Source organism: Thamnophis elegans, chromosome 2 (assembly GCF_009769535.1).
Source record: "Thamnophis elegans isolate rThaEle1 chromosome 2, rThaEle1.pri, whole genome shotgun sequence".
In the NCBI taxonomy this organism is placed as follows: domain Eukaryota; kingdom Metazoa; phylum Chordata; class Lepidosauria; order Squamata; family Colubridae; genus Thamnophis; species Thamnophis elegans.
Window position 1 is genome coordinate 295,210 of NC_045542.1, and position 14,652 is coordinate 309,861.

Below are 14,652 nucleotides of genomic sequence, written 5' to 3' on the forward strand. Positions count from 1 at the left end.
TCGAAAGGGGTCCAGATAATCTGTTCCTGAATTCTCTGAACCTACACATAAATCTTAGGTAGAAGGCAAAGGGGCAAAGCCTTGAAAGACAGGAGATCTTCCTGTAGTAGTTCACACACAACGACAATTTGTGTTGTGTGTGTCAGCCATCCCATTGGCATGTGCAGCAAAAGAAACCCCTGGAACATTTTACCAAGGGTGTCATGACTTCTGACCCTAATTCCCTAATAAAATTAAGTCTCGAGCCTAAATGGCTAAATGGAAGGAAAATCCAGTTGTTTCTTAGGAGCGCCATGTCAGCACTTCCTAGGTGAAGCCAGCTCTGGCTTCATAAAATTTCCCCCTTCCCACAGGATGTGTCACTAGTCACATTCCCCAGTGAAGCAATTTTGTGGGTCATAGAAGTCACTCCCTCCAGCCATTGCGGGTCTCCGTGGAGATGGCCTTGACTTTGGCCGGCTAGGCTTTGCCTAGTTTTGACTGGGGTGAATTCCTTGGTGCAGCTGTGAGGCACAATTCCCATTCCCTTGCCTATGGCAACTCGGGAGCAGGTCAGGAAAGCTTTGCGAGTTGCCAAAGAGTATGATTTTACTGATAGATCCATATAGGAGCAGTAGAAAGCAAAGCCAGTTCTGATTTTTTTCACACAAAAAACCTGCATTAAGAGGTTGCCACAAAGAAGAAAGGGGGGGGGGTCAAATTATTCTCCAAAGCACCAGAGGGCAGGACAAGAAACAATGGTTGGAAATTAATTAAAGAAAGAAGCAATCTGGAATTAAGGAGAAACTTCCTAACAGTGAGGACAATTAACCAATGGAACAGAAGTTGCCTCCAAAAACTGTGGGAGCTCCATCGCTGGGTGTTTTTAAGAAGAGCCCTGGTGCCTTCGCCTTGTGACTCCATTGTAGGATTAGAGTCCTCTGGTTATCTGGGACATATACCTTACTCCCCACCCATTCCAGCCCCTCTTTCAGTGACAGCTCCCCTTTTTGCTGTTCAAACCACTCATTGCCAAAGCAGCTCTCAGTGGTTGTGTTAGATCTTTGGCCGGTTGCAATGGTGATGTCCTCTGCTGCCTCATGAGGGCTAGCGCCGAGAACTATTTGGATAATGGAGTTTACAACCTCCTCTCAGGCACTGTTACGCTGGGAAAGTGTGTCCACTAGGAAATCCCTCCCCCAAGAGTTGGATGGTGTTGAAAGAGCCAAACGGTGCCCTGCTTAGATGACAGTTTCCATCAATGCTTCCAGATTCTTCTGTTCTGTCCATACTCCTATGGAACCTTACTGCCTTCTAGGAACTACCTCCACGCCAGGAGGGCCCATCAGACCATGCAGGCTTCTTTCCCCCAAATAGCCTATCGCCTTTCCGTTTCAGAAGGTTTGTGGAAGTATAAGCGTTGGGCTGCAGCTTCCCCTTGGCATTCTTCTGAAACGAGACTCTGCCTACAGCCGCATCACTAGCATCTGCCTGTATCACAAAAAGCTCGCTCGGGTTGGGGTCTTTTAGGACTAGTTCCACAACAAAGAGCCTTTTAGCCTCTCAAATTGGCTTGAAACTCGAGAGATCAGTTCAGAGGTTGACCAGGCTTGGGTTTCAGATACCCTTCCTATTCTGAGCATTGGTAATTGGCAGGGCTATCTGGGTGAAGGCAGGGATGAATCGATGGTAGAAGTTTGCAACTGCCTTTTGGTTCAAGGGGGTTCCCATTCTAATATTGCCTTCGCTTTACAGGGGTCCATTTCTACCCACTCTCTCAAAATGCAGTACCCCATGTAGACTAGGCTGGTTTTGTGAAAGTCAGGCTTAGACAGAATGGCATAAAGATGGGCTTTCTGTCATTTCTCAAGGACCACCCTGATGATTCACATGCTCTTATTCAATCTTTGTATAAATTAATATATCAATCAGGTATACCAAGATCCCTTTGTACAGGTACTCATACAATATTAATATTAATTTTGTAATTAAAAATGTCGCTAAATGCAAGCAATTATTCTTCAGCTGTACAAATTTTATGTTTTTGAAGGTTTCTGAAGTAATTAATCCATCAACTTTTTTTTTCATATGGACCCTTTCCCTTTCTAAGCATTTCAAATGTTTTAATTGATCTTATCACACGTTTTTCAGCCTTTATGATGTCTGTATTTCTTGCTTGCAGTGCATTTGAAAGAAGAGAAATTTCATTCAGAATATTGATCATCAATGCCAAATCAGTTTTATATATGTATTTTCAACATGGAAAACAGCCATAACTGAGTATTTTTCATTTGAATGAAAATAATGATGTAGCTTTGGATAAGCACGCCACACAGCTAGGGTTGACCCTAAACTACAGGCAGTCCATTTTGGTCCCAAAACTCTACCAATCTTTATAATTTCAATTCCAAGTTGTTCGGATATTTTGGCAAGTTCCATTTGGTTCTTATTGGATTTATGAAAAATAGTGTATATCTTGTCAATAAATATTTTAAAATGATTTACTTGCTTTACTTCCTTTATGGAGTCATCTAAAGCAAGTTGGAGATGATGGTTTAAGCAGTGCCATATTATGATGTTTGGAAACTCTTTTGCTATTGTAGCACTCACTCCAGATCTTCTCCCAAGCATAATGTTGGCACCATCAGAGCAAAATGCTATTAATTTTTTTAGCTAGTTTTTTGTAAACCCAACATGATTTAAACTTCCCATAACTGAAGGTCATATTGTCTCTGCATCTTGTTTTTCCAATTCAACAAGCTCAACAAAAATTGTTGACGAGTTAACTGAATAGACTTTTGCATCCCTACACGTCCACCACATATGATAATACATTCCTGGCAATTGGTGACATTTCCAACATTTAGCTGATTTATCCTTAAACATTTTTGCTAATCTTTCAGGTGTCTTGTGGCATCTATAAAACATTTTCTTTGTATGCTGTTGCCATTGTCAATTTATAGTTCCTTTCCCATAGTTGTTGCCATATTTCTAGTTCTATTGTATATCCAAAGTTTTTTCTCCATCTTATCATTGCTTCTTTAACCTCATCTTCTAAATTTATTCTAAGTAAATAGCTATACAATTTTTAAATCATTTTTCATCCGTTCCAATGAATATCCTATCTAATTCTGAATCTTCCATATTAAAACCATGCTCTTTAACATCTTTCTCATATCTTGTTTGTATTTGCATTTGTTTAAACCATCCTATATCAGATATCGTTTGTTCTTCTAATCCTTTCTTTTGTTTTAGTTCTCCCTATGCTGTTAATATATCTTTGTACTGTTGGAAGAAATGTCCTTCTGGGTTCGGCTCCAAGTGGAGAAACAGACATTGGAGACATGGAGGCTGCTTGGAAAGATGGTTTAATGGTGGACAGAGCCTCATGGCTTGAGTCCTGAACAGAAAAGGTGGATCACATGCTTCAATGTTGGTGGAGAAGAAGAGAAGGGAGGCTGAGATGCTGAGTCCCTGATTTTATGCCCTCTCTGGCCTTTGAGCTTGAGCTTGTATTCTGATTGGTTGTCAGACTCCCATAAGGGCCATGCAGGGGCAACTCTCTAGGCTGCGTTTTGAATCCAGGTTTGGTTGAGTTCTCAGATGCCATGTGGGGAGCTAGGTAAAGGGCCAATATTATCATGCCTTAATCCCATCCCCTGGAGCTGAAGGGGAGAACTCTTTATTATGTAAAGGGACTGGCTTGGCCATCTTAATGGCCCATTGACAAAGTGGGTGGGGGCAGGAAATTGCAAGGAGCTATTCTCTCTTTAAAACATGTTTCTTCTTTTTCACATCCAGGGAAATATAATATTCTGCCATTTCAATATTTCCTAAGATATTTCATTTTTCTGGGAGAGGGCTGGGTGATAACTTTCCACAGTACCTAATAACCTTTTTCGTATTACTAAAATTCGGATGTGTCAAAGCTTCCATCATTGAAAACCACATGGGTACTTCCATATAGTGCTTTTCTTTTACTTTTTCCCATACTGCGTATAAACCATTTCTTACATATTGTCTTTGAAAATAGCCATGTATTCTATTTTTCCCATACCACAAAAATGTGTGCCAACCCAATTGCATATTGTGTCCCTACAAGGATAATCTTGCATTTCTTAATAATATCCATTCTTTTATCCACGTTAAAGCTGATGCTTGATGGTATAGATCCCAATTCAGTACATCAAATCCACCTCTGATCCTAGAATCTTGTAACATTCTTATGTTAATTCTCACTTTCTTTCCTTGCCAAATATATTTTCCTATTATTTTATTTAGTTTTTTGAAGTACTTTTTTTTCCAGTTTTATCAGTATTGTTTGGAATAAAAAAAAATATTTTGGTAGTATATTCATCTTAATTACCGCTATTCTTCCCATTAATGATAGCTGTAGGTTTTTCCATTTCTCTATATTCATTTCAATTTGATTTCTTAATTTATATTTAGGGATGCATTCCTCCCACAGGCTTGCCTGGATTTTCTGCATGGAATTTTGCTATAAGATGATCAGCCTGGATATTCCTACTTTTTACCCAAGATCCCTCTGATAAGGGGTAGCCCTTCCACTTGATTAAGTATTGGAATTGTCTCCTGTGCCACCTCGAATCAAGGACTCGTTGAACCTCATAATGGGTTTGGCCTCTTATGACTATAGGGCCTGGGGGCTTCTGGGGTAGTGGTCTCAGAGTGGATCCAATCACAGGTTTTAAGAGGCTACTATGAAACTCTGGGTGTATCTTCCCCAGCAATCGAGGCAGTTTCAATTGCACCGTGACTGGGTTGATGATCTTCACTATGTAGAATGGCCCCATAAACTTCGGCCCCAGTTTCTTGTTAGGCAGTTTTAATCTCAAATATTTTGTGGAGAGGTAAACCTTCTCTCCCACCCGGAATGGCCGTTGCGGAGCCCAGTGTTTGTCTGCCTGTTTCTTATAGGTTTGTGCCGCTTTAGCCAGTGTCTTTTTTGACGTTTTCCCAGGTTGCTTTCAGCATCGACATACAATCAGCCAAGCTGACTGAGGGTGGGGGGGGGATCCCTTGGATACTCAGGCACTGGGACAAAGTCCATGCCGCTCACTACTTAGAAGGCTGTGAGTCCTGTGCTGCTGTGAACAGCATTATTGCACACGACCTCAGCAAAAGATAGGAGGTCTGCCCAATTGGACTGCTGATCGTTCACACGTAGCACCCCAGGTACTGCTCTACCATGGCATTCAGTCTCTCTGCTGCCCCATTGGTGCTTGGATGAAAAGCCCCTGGGATGGCCAAATGGACCGCAGGAACTCCCTCCAGAACTTAGGCGTGAACTGGACCCCTCTGTCTGAGATAATTCTTCAAAGTACACCATGCAGGCAGTAAATGTGCTTCGCAAACAGTTTGGCCAGCTTGTGAGCTAAAGGTAGTTCGCTGCAGGGTATGAAATGTGCCTGTTTGGAGAAAAGGTCTATTGCAGTCCAAATCACCATGCTGCTGCTCCCACTTTTCAGCAACTCTACTATAAAGTACATTGCAATCTCCTCCCACGGCCTCGTTGGCTCTGCTACTGTTTTCAGCAGTCCAGAGTTTTTTTCCGGTCATCTCTTCATTGTGGCACTGTCAGCTTCTGCTTTGCTGCTGCTTCAGCTGCCATGAAACGGGAGGGGGGGGGCGTGTATGTGGGAGGGTTTTAATTGATGTGCTGGAGGTCTGCTGCAGGAATGTTCTAGGATGTTCCAGTCGTTGGGGTTTACGCATGCGTACGTGTTTCCCGCCTGCATCAACGATCTTCACATTCCATCTTGGCCTGTCTTTTTGAAGTTATCTCACACCTGACATTTGAAGGACTTATGATTGGACTGGAGCTTTGATCCTAAGGGGGGGAACGGGCTTTGTCATATATCAATTGCTTTCGCGCCATATTATTCAGATCTTGCTTCACTACTGCTCGCTTACCATTTATAATTAGTAAAAGTACTTTGGATTTCCAACCCATGGAGTCTCTTGGTCTTCTTTCCTAATTATGGAATGGAGTGGGGCGTGACAAAAAGCAAGATCTGAATAATATCCCTTTCCAGGAGATTTACGTCTACCGAGAAGGGACATAATGTCTTCTCCGACCAGAGAAGAGGAAGGCGCCGTGGGAGGGATGGATTCCAGTGAACTGGGACCTCCCGACCTTTCTTTACACCAGCCCAGCCCGTCTGACCGACCTCTGCACGAAGATTTATTTCAACTACAAATTTCCAATCAGCCTGAGCCTTCCCCCCTACCCCGTTGGTCAACTTCAGTGGGGCAAAGAGAAATAGAGACAAGCTGGAATGCTGGACTCACCCAGAGACCACCTCAACAAACTTCGCTGGAGCCAGGGGCCATGAGGAAACCTCAGGCGGGTGATTTCCCTGACTATTGGAGCCAAAGAGGCGATGAAGCTGAATGGAGAAATTATCAACACCAGGGCCCCGTGAGAAAACCACAGCGGAGTGAGTTACCTGATTATTGGGGTCAAACATTTTTGGAGGACAGGAGGGGGGAGCAGGAAAGAGACTGGAGAAGTTGGCAACGTCACCCACGCCAGGATTCTCCCCCACCCCCCCCTCGGCCTGTATCACCCCCTGCGGCTAGAGGTTTTGCTGATCAAAGGGGACCTCCCCCCCAGGCCCCCCCTCGACGACATCGGATGGCTAAAATTCCTCACTTGCCTGTGCGTTTTAATGGTGCTTCAGCCACCCTTCCCTCCTTTCTTATGCAAGTCTTTAACTACATGGAAATATATGGGCGGGACTTTGAATCTGACACTTTAAGGGTCAGAATGGTCCTTTTATCTTTGGATGGTGAAGCGGCTACGTGGTCAACGGCTTTGCATATGTCTGGTTCTCCCCTCTTGGGGAATTTCAACCGTTTTATGGCGGCTTTCCGCCAACGTTTTGATGACCCGTTAACTGAGAAGCGGAACAAATTAAAGTTTTTAACCTTTGACCAAGACGATAGACCAGTCGCCCAATACATCCAGGAATTTCAATGTCTGTCTCAGTACATGAGAGGCTGGGGGGAGGATGCACTTCTGGACAGATTTGCTGAAGGCTTAAACGCTGACATTTATCAACAATGTGTCAATCGTAACCTGCCGAGGCGTTTAATCACTTGGTTTGAACATGCTGCTGACGCTGAGCTGGACTTAATTCGTCTGCGTTATGCCACTGAAGAAAGAAGGAAGCGAAAAGAAAGAGCTGCCAAGTCCCTCCCCCCTCCTACTACTCAAGCGCTTTCCAAACGCCGAGGCGACGCGAGGGAGCCCCCTTCTGGCTCCTCCAGACCTTTCACGTGTTTTCGCTGTGGGAAGCTTGGGCACACCGCCCCCCTCTGTCGGGCGAAATCACCCCTCTCTGCCCAACCCCCTCCCAGACGTGAGGAGAAACCTGCCAGAGGCTCTGAAAAGAAAAAGAGGGAAACGGCTTTCGCTGGGGAAACCAACCCCCCTCCTCTTCCCCAACCTTTGAAGGATGACGCGGATGCTAACTCCTCTTCTTCTGATGACTCAGATGACGACACTTCACCTCACTGGGTGAGTTCAAACAAGGGGCCCCTTCTACTCCCTATTGAATTAAAAGTTCCTCCTGAGGGGACACCTGCCACCCTCCTAGCATTACTGGATTCCGGCTGTTCCCGGTCCATGATCAACCCAGCCATGGTTGAGAAATTAGGCCTCAAATTGCGCACTTTGAAAACCCCTATTGTTTTTTGCCAGATAGACGGATCGGTTGCGGGGGGGGGGCCCGCCCATTTTTTTACTGAGCCTTTGGAAATGAAAATGGGTACCCACACTGAATTAATCTCTTTTGTGGTCGCACCTGGCATGGACAGACCACTTATTTTGGGCATCCCGTGGCTCCGGAAGTGGAACCCTCACATAAATTGGCGGACAGGCCGCTTGCGTATTCGCTCCAAAGTGCCTCCAGTGGGGGAGGGCTCTCCAAACCAACCTGACGTCACTAACGTTCCTGAAGTAGCCGCTAGGGGGCAGGAGAGGATTGCAGGAGAGGAGAAAATTCCGAAAGAATATTTGGATCTTAAGGAAGTCTTCAGCGAGCAATCTTCGGACATTCTGCCCCCCCACAGGCCTACTGACTGCTCCATTGACATTTTGCCCGGGGTCAAACTCCCAAAACCCCGCATTTACTCCATGTCACCCAGGGAAATGGAGGAGATGCGTTCTTTCATTGACAAAAATTTGAAACGTGGTTTCATTGAACCGGCCCGACCCAAGGTGGCGGCCCCTGTGCTGTTTCGTGAGAAGAAAGATGGGTCTCTTCGTTTATGTTGTGACTTTAGGAACCTTAACGCCATATGTTCTCAAAACCTCTACCCACTCCCATTGATGAAGGACTTATTGGCGCAACTGGGGAAGGGCCGCATCTTCACAAAATTGGACCTGCGTGAAGCGTACTATAGGGTTCGCATTAAGGAGGGGGACGAATGGAAGACCGCCTTTAACTGCCCTCTTGGTTGTTTCCAGTTCCGGGTCATGCCTTTTGGCCTACAGGGGGCTCCTGCTGTATTCATGCAGTTTATTAATGAGATCCTGCACGATCATCTCTATAAGGGCGTTATCGTATATCTGGACGATATCCTCATTTATACCCGCTCTCACGACCACCACGTCAATCTGGTGCGCACTGTTTTGAAAAAACTCCGTGCAGCCAACTTGTATGCCAAATTGTCTAAGTGTGAGTTTCACCAAACTACTATTGACTATCTGGGCTACCGTATCTCCCCTCATGGAGTTGAAATGGACCCTGAGAAGGTAAAGGCCGTCACTGAATGGGACGCTCCCAAAACTCGTAAACAACTGCAACAATTTTTGGGTTTCGCTAATTTCTACCGTCAATTTATTCCCTCTTTTGCCGACATTGCTCTCCCTATTACTAATTTGCTCAAAACTAAAGGCGACCCAAAACCTAAACCCAGTAAGCCTTTGGACTGGACCATGGAATGCCAGGCGGCGTTCGAAAAGCTTAAACGCCTTTTTGCCGCTGAACCAGTTCTTAAACATCCTGACCTCAACCAACCCTTCGTTGTCCAAGCTGATGCCAGTGATGTCGCAGTTGGGGCTGTTCTGCTACAAGCCAATGACCAGGGTACCTTACAGCCTTGCGCGTACACCTCACGTAAACTCACTGACACGGAACGACGCTGGGCGGTCTGGGAGAAAGAGGCGTTTGCAGTTCGTTGGGCCCTCGCTACTTGGCGCCACTTCCTTGAAGGCTCTAAACACCCTTTTGAGGTGTGGACTGACCACAAAAATTTGGAGGCGTTGCGCACGCCTCGCCGTCTCTCCCCAAAGCAGATGCGTTGGGCCCAATATTTTAACCGTTTCAATTTCACTCTGAAGTATATCCCGGGTGGAAAGAATTTCATGGCCGATGCTTTGTCCCGGTTACCTCAGTATAATTGTTCCAAGCTTAGTATCGTCCAACCGCTCTTGGCGGCTCCGGTGCTCACACGTCACCAGACCAAGGCCCAAAAGGACGTGCCTCACGACCTGCTTTCTGACCTCAAAGCAGCTCTCCCTCAAGACGACTGGTTCCTGAACCATCGGGACGAATGCACCATGAGAGACGATCTTCTGTGGATTGGAGCTAAATTATACATCCCCGCTTCCTTACGTCTTGTGGTCCTTCGTCGCGCTCATGACTCCAGGATGGCGGGTCATTTTGGATTCGTGAAAACTTTGCACCTCGTGAAGAGACAATTCTGGTGGCCCTCTTTAAAAAAGGACATTGAACTTTATGTCTCCAGTTGCCCGGTTTGCGCTACCGCCAAAAAACCTCCGGGGAAACCACACGGACTTCTACAGTCCGTCGCCCGCCCCATTGCCCCGTGGAAGGAGATTTCTATGGACTTTATTGTGGACCTTCCCGAGAGCCAGGGGCACACGGTTATCTGGGTGGTTACTGATTTGTTCTCCAAGCAAGTTCACTTCATGCCGTGCCACAAGATTCCTTCCGCCAAGGCCTTGGCTAAGCTCTTCCTTTCCCACATATACCGCTTGCATGGCGTTCCCGACCGTATTATCTCCGATCGTGGAGTCCAATTCACATCCAAGTTTTGGAAGGAGTTCCTCACGCGTATTGGCTCCGCCCAGGGCCTTAGCTCCGCCTACCATCCTCAGACTAATGGCGGCTGTGAACGTACTAATTCCGTCCTTGAACAATATTTACGTTGTTTCATCAATTATCAACAGGACGATTGGGTGGACTTGTTACCACACGCTGAAGTGGCCTATAACAATTCGGTTCACTCCAGCACTGGGTTCACCCCTTTCAGGGTCGTTTATGGCCATGATTTTGTTCCTATCCCCGAACTACCTACGGCCCAGCCTCAGGTTCCTTCCGTGGCGGACTGGAGTGAACGTCTCAGTCGCCTTTGGCCCCTCACTCGTTCCACCTTGGACGCAGCCCACAAGGCTCATAAGAAGCAGGCTGATAGGAAACGCTCTCAGCCTTATGAGTACCACGTTGGTGATTTAGTGTATTTGTCTACGAAATTCTTGCATACCACACAAAAGTCTAAGAAATTGGGTCCCAAGTATGTTGGCCCTTTCCCGATTTTGAAAGTTATCAATCCTGTTTCGGTTCGTCTGCAATTGCCCAAACATCTTAATCGGATCCATCCGGTATTCCATATCAACCTCATCAAGCCAGTACGGGTGTCTGACCTGCGGCCCGCAGATGACCCTCCGCCTGCTCCGTTGCTTGTTGATGGGGAACGTCATTTTGAAGTCCGGGACATTCTGGATTCCCGCAGGCACCGCAATCGCATCCAATACCTTGTGGCTTGGAAACATTTTCCCCCCTCCCACACGGAATGGGTTGATAAGTCCCACGTTCGTGCTCCCCGCTTGCTTCGGAAATTTTATGCTGCTTATCCCGACAAGCCTTGACTTTTCTCCTTTCCCTCTCTTGTTTCTTTGTTGTTTGTCTGTTTTGTTCTGTGTTGTCTGTTTTGTTTATTTTTTCTTCCAGGCCTGACAGCCTTTTTCCGGGGGACGGCCGGATGTCAGCTTCTGCTTTGCTGCTGCTTCAGCTGCCATGAAATGGGAGGGGGGGGCGTGTATGTGGGAGGGTTTTAATTGATGTGCTGGAGGTCTGCTGCAGGAATGTTCTAGGATGTTCCAGTCGTTGGGGTTTACGCATGCGTACGTGTTTCCCGCCTGCATCAACGATCTTCACATTCCATCTTGGCCTGTCTTTTTGAAGTTATCTCACACCTGACATTTGAAGGACTTATGATTGGACTGGAGCTTTGATCCTAAGGGGGGGAACGGGCTTTGTCATATATCAATTGCTTTCGCGCCATATTATTCAGATCTTGCTTCACTACTGCTCGCTTACCATTTATAATTAGTAAAAGTACTTTGGATTTCCAACCCATGGAGTCTCTTGGTCTTCTTTCCTAATTATGGAATGGAGTGGGGCGTGACAGGCACAGATGGTGCAACTTTTCACATAACTATGGAGGGGGAGATTGCCCCTTCCTCCTCCGAGCCCCCAAACCCCGTCTTCCCTGGCCTGCACCCCTGCGCCCAGGCTCCTTTGGGTTTGGGGGTAATCCGAATGGGTGGAGCGGGTGATCCCCAGGACGGAGGCCTCCCGGTGCAGCAACGGTCTTCCGCAGCTCCGGAGCGAACCTTCACCTTCCCCGCCCAGGATTGCAAGGCTGGAGGCCTCGGCAGCAGCCACCCCCACTCCCAGCCGGCCCGCGTGGAAGGCAAGCCAGCCCTTCAAAGTCATGCCGGCACTTTGGCGTGCCCCTCGGCCGCCATTCAGCGAAACATGTTTCACTGAATGGCGGCCGAGTTCTAAACTGCCGGCATGACTTTGAAGGGCTGGTTTGCCTTCCGCGCGAGCCGATGTGGAAGGCAAGCCAGCCCTTCAAAGTCATGCCGGCACTTTGGCATGCCCCTCGGCCACCATTCAGCGAAACATGTTTCACTGAATGGCGGCCGAGTTCTAAACTGCCGGCATGACTTTGAAGGGCTGGCTTGCCTTCCGCGCGAGCCGATGTGGAAGGCAAGCCAGCCCTTCAAAGTCATGCTGGCACTTTAGCATGCCGGCAGGCAGGACTGGAGCGAGTGAGCGAACATGCTCCGTCCCGGTGGGTGCATGAGCGGAGCACTTTTCCAGCTCTCCTGTGCCTGGAGAGCTCCGTCTGCATATGAGCCTGGGATCCTCCGCTTGTGCTCCCTTGCTCCGCCCCACCACCCGCCTTCCCTATCTAGGGGCTCCTCCAGCAGAAGTAGCAGAGTCGAGCGCCGCTCTGCCTTCCTCCGCGCTCTTCCCGCCTGGACGCCCAAAGCCTCCCAGCCCACCCAGCCCAGGGCGAGTCAGCTGCAGTGCAGCGGGCGGCGATCCCACCACCATCCGCCCACTCACTCACCCCGCCCATCACTTACTCTGAATTCGGAGAAGAAGCGGCGGCCCCAGGTGGCTCTTTTCGCGGAGGCTTTCCCACGGCTTGTCCGGAAGTGGGGCTGGAAAGGCGAGCCCACTCCCTCGCCCATCCTCCTGCTCACTCGCTACGCTACCCCGCCCATGCGAGCGGCAGCAGATGGGTGGGGAGCGAGTCGAAGAAGGTGCCAAAATTAAGCGGGATCTTTTGGGAATGGCCCGGGACTCGGGAAAAATTATGAGAAGGCATGCCTGTCCCGCCAAAGACAGGATGTCTGGTCACCCTAAACTGGGTCTTCCTTTGTTGCCCTGCACAGTAGAATGGAGCTGGAAGAATGGAGGTTAGTGGGTGGGGTGGAAATGGGGATTTTGCAGAATCCTTCCCCTGCCATGCCCACAAAGCGACATTCACAAAGCCCACAGAACCCATAGTAAAAAAAATTTGAATCCCACCACTGGTGAATGACTATCGTGGTGCTCCAACATTTGTAATTTCAGGACTGTGTCATAAATACATGGGTGGGGGTTATCGTGGAACTTTGAATTGTGACTAAGTTGTAACTGAGGATTACCTGTATTACCATTTTGCCCACATTGATCAGTAGGGAATGATCATGTAAAGCCGCATAAATGATCTTCATTTACAATACCTTTTTTTTTATAACTGACCGATTAAGCTTTTATTAAATATTTTATTAAAAAACTTTCCAAGTATGTGTGATCCATTTGATTGATGAGTTATCGAATGGCCACCTACACATACAATTCTAAATACCTTTGTTTGTCTGTTTAACCACTAAGCATCGGCAGTACGTTCTCCAAAGTTATGCTGCAAACATAGCACAGGAAGTATTGCCCAGTTGTCAAGGCAACACAGATATGCTTAATTTCCATTCTGTGCAGCAGGGATGCAGCACTGCAAAAAAAACTAGGCACAGACCTTTATTGTCTAGGCAACTGAGCACTATGCTATTTTTTTCCCTTACATCCACAAGCATTTAGTCATGTTGTTGCAATGGAATGAAATGAAGCCACAGTGCTATATAGAGAGTTGCCTGGGTTAATATCAAGATATCCTTTACACATAAAAGGACAAAAAGCATAACATTAAAAAAACAGCAAAAGATACGATCCACCTATATGGTCTGTGCATGAAGCTACAGAACTGGAGTTTAAAACTTAACCTTATCTGTTGCTGAAATATTCTTTGTTGTATTTCCATTTCCTAAATCTTTTGCACCTATTCTAAAGTTAGAACTATAGAAAATAAAAAGATATGCAATAATTTGTTTGGCTACCTTCTATAAGCTCTTATACATTTCTCTATCACCTACATTTCCCTTATTCTTATATCTGCTATATGTTGTTTTTTTTCCTCCTTTTCTCCTTTTTTTCTCCTTTGCTATTCTTTGTACATCTGTCGTGAACCAGAGTGTGATTTTCTTTCTTTTGCTTTTATTAATGTGTCTCATATAGAAATGAATTGTCTCCAAGAAGGCAGATTGACTGAGCATTGACTCCTGCAGTTTATGTCACCCTTCAAGTTTATGTTTTAGAAACTACCCTATTGTCAGCATTCCAAATATCATCCAGAATTAAATCAGAGTTCAAGACATAACTTTCATCAAAGTTCCAATTTAATAAGACATACATGTTGGTACATCTGTGGAAACCTAAATCTAAAAGGTTCCTGGGTTTCCACCCAGTTGAAAGTTCATGAACTTGTCCCCACAACAGTGGTGGGTTTCAAAAATTGTTGGAACCTACTCTGTGGGTGTGGCCTCCTTTGTGGGAGTGGCTTGCCACCCATGTGACCGGATATGAAATTATGAATTAGTACTTAGGTCGGTCCAAGTAGCTATTCAGAAACTCTGGCATTGAAGCAGGCAAGTCTTAAAGCTGTCAAGTTACAAGATCCTGGCCAGTGGCGGGTTTCAAAATTTTTTGGAATTCTGTAGGTGTGTCCTGCTTTCCAGGTCCACTGGTGGAACCTCTTCTAACCGGTTCGGTAGATTTGACGAACCGGTGCTACCGATAAGGTGAGAACTGGTAGGAACCCACCTCTGCCCCACACCCACAAGTCCATCGTATGGTCCAATCTTCCTCTGCCACGCTGGCCCATCTAGTTCCGGTCAGATGCAGAGGTGCAGAGACAAAGAACGACCTTGGGCTTCTAGAAAGGAATGTTCTATTGTGACAACAACAGATTCTACAATTCCACTCCTTACTATTCCCCCTCCCAATT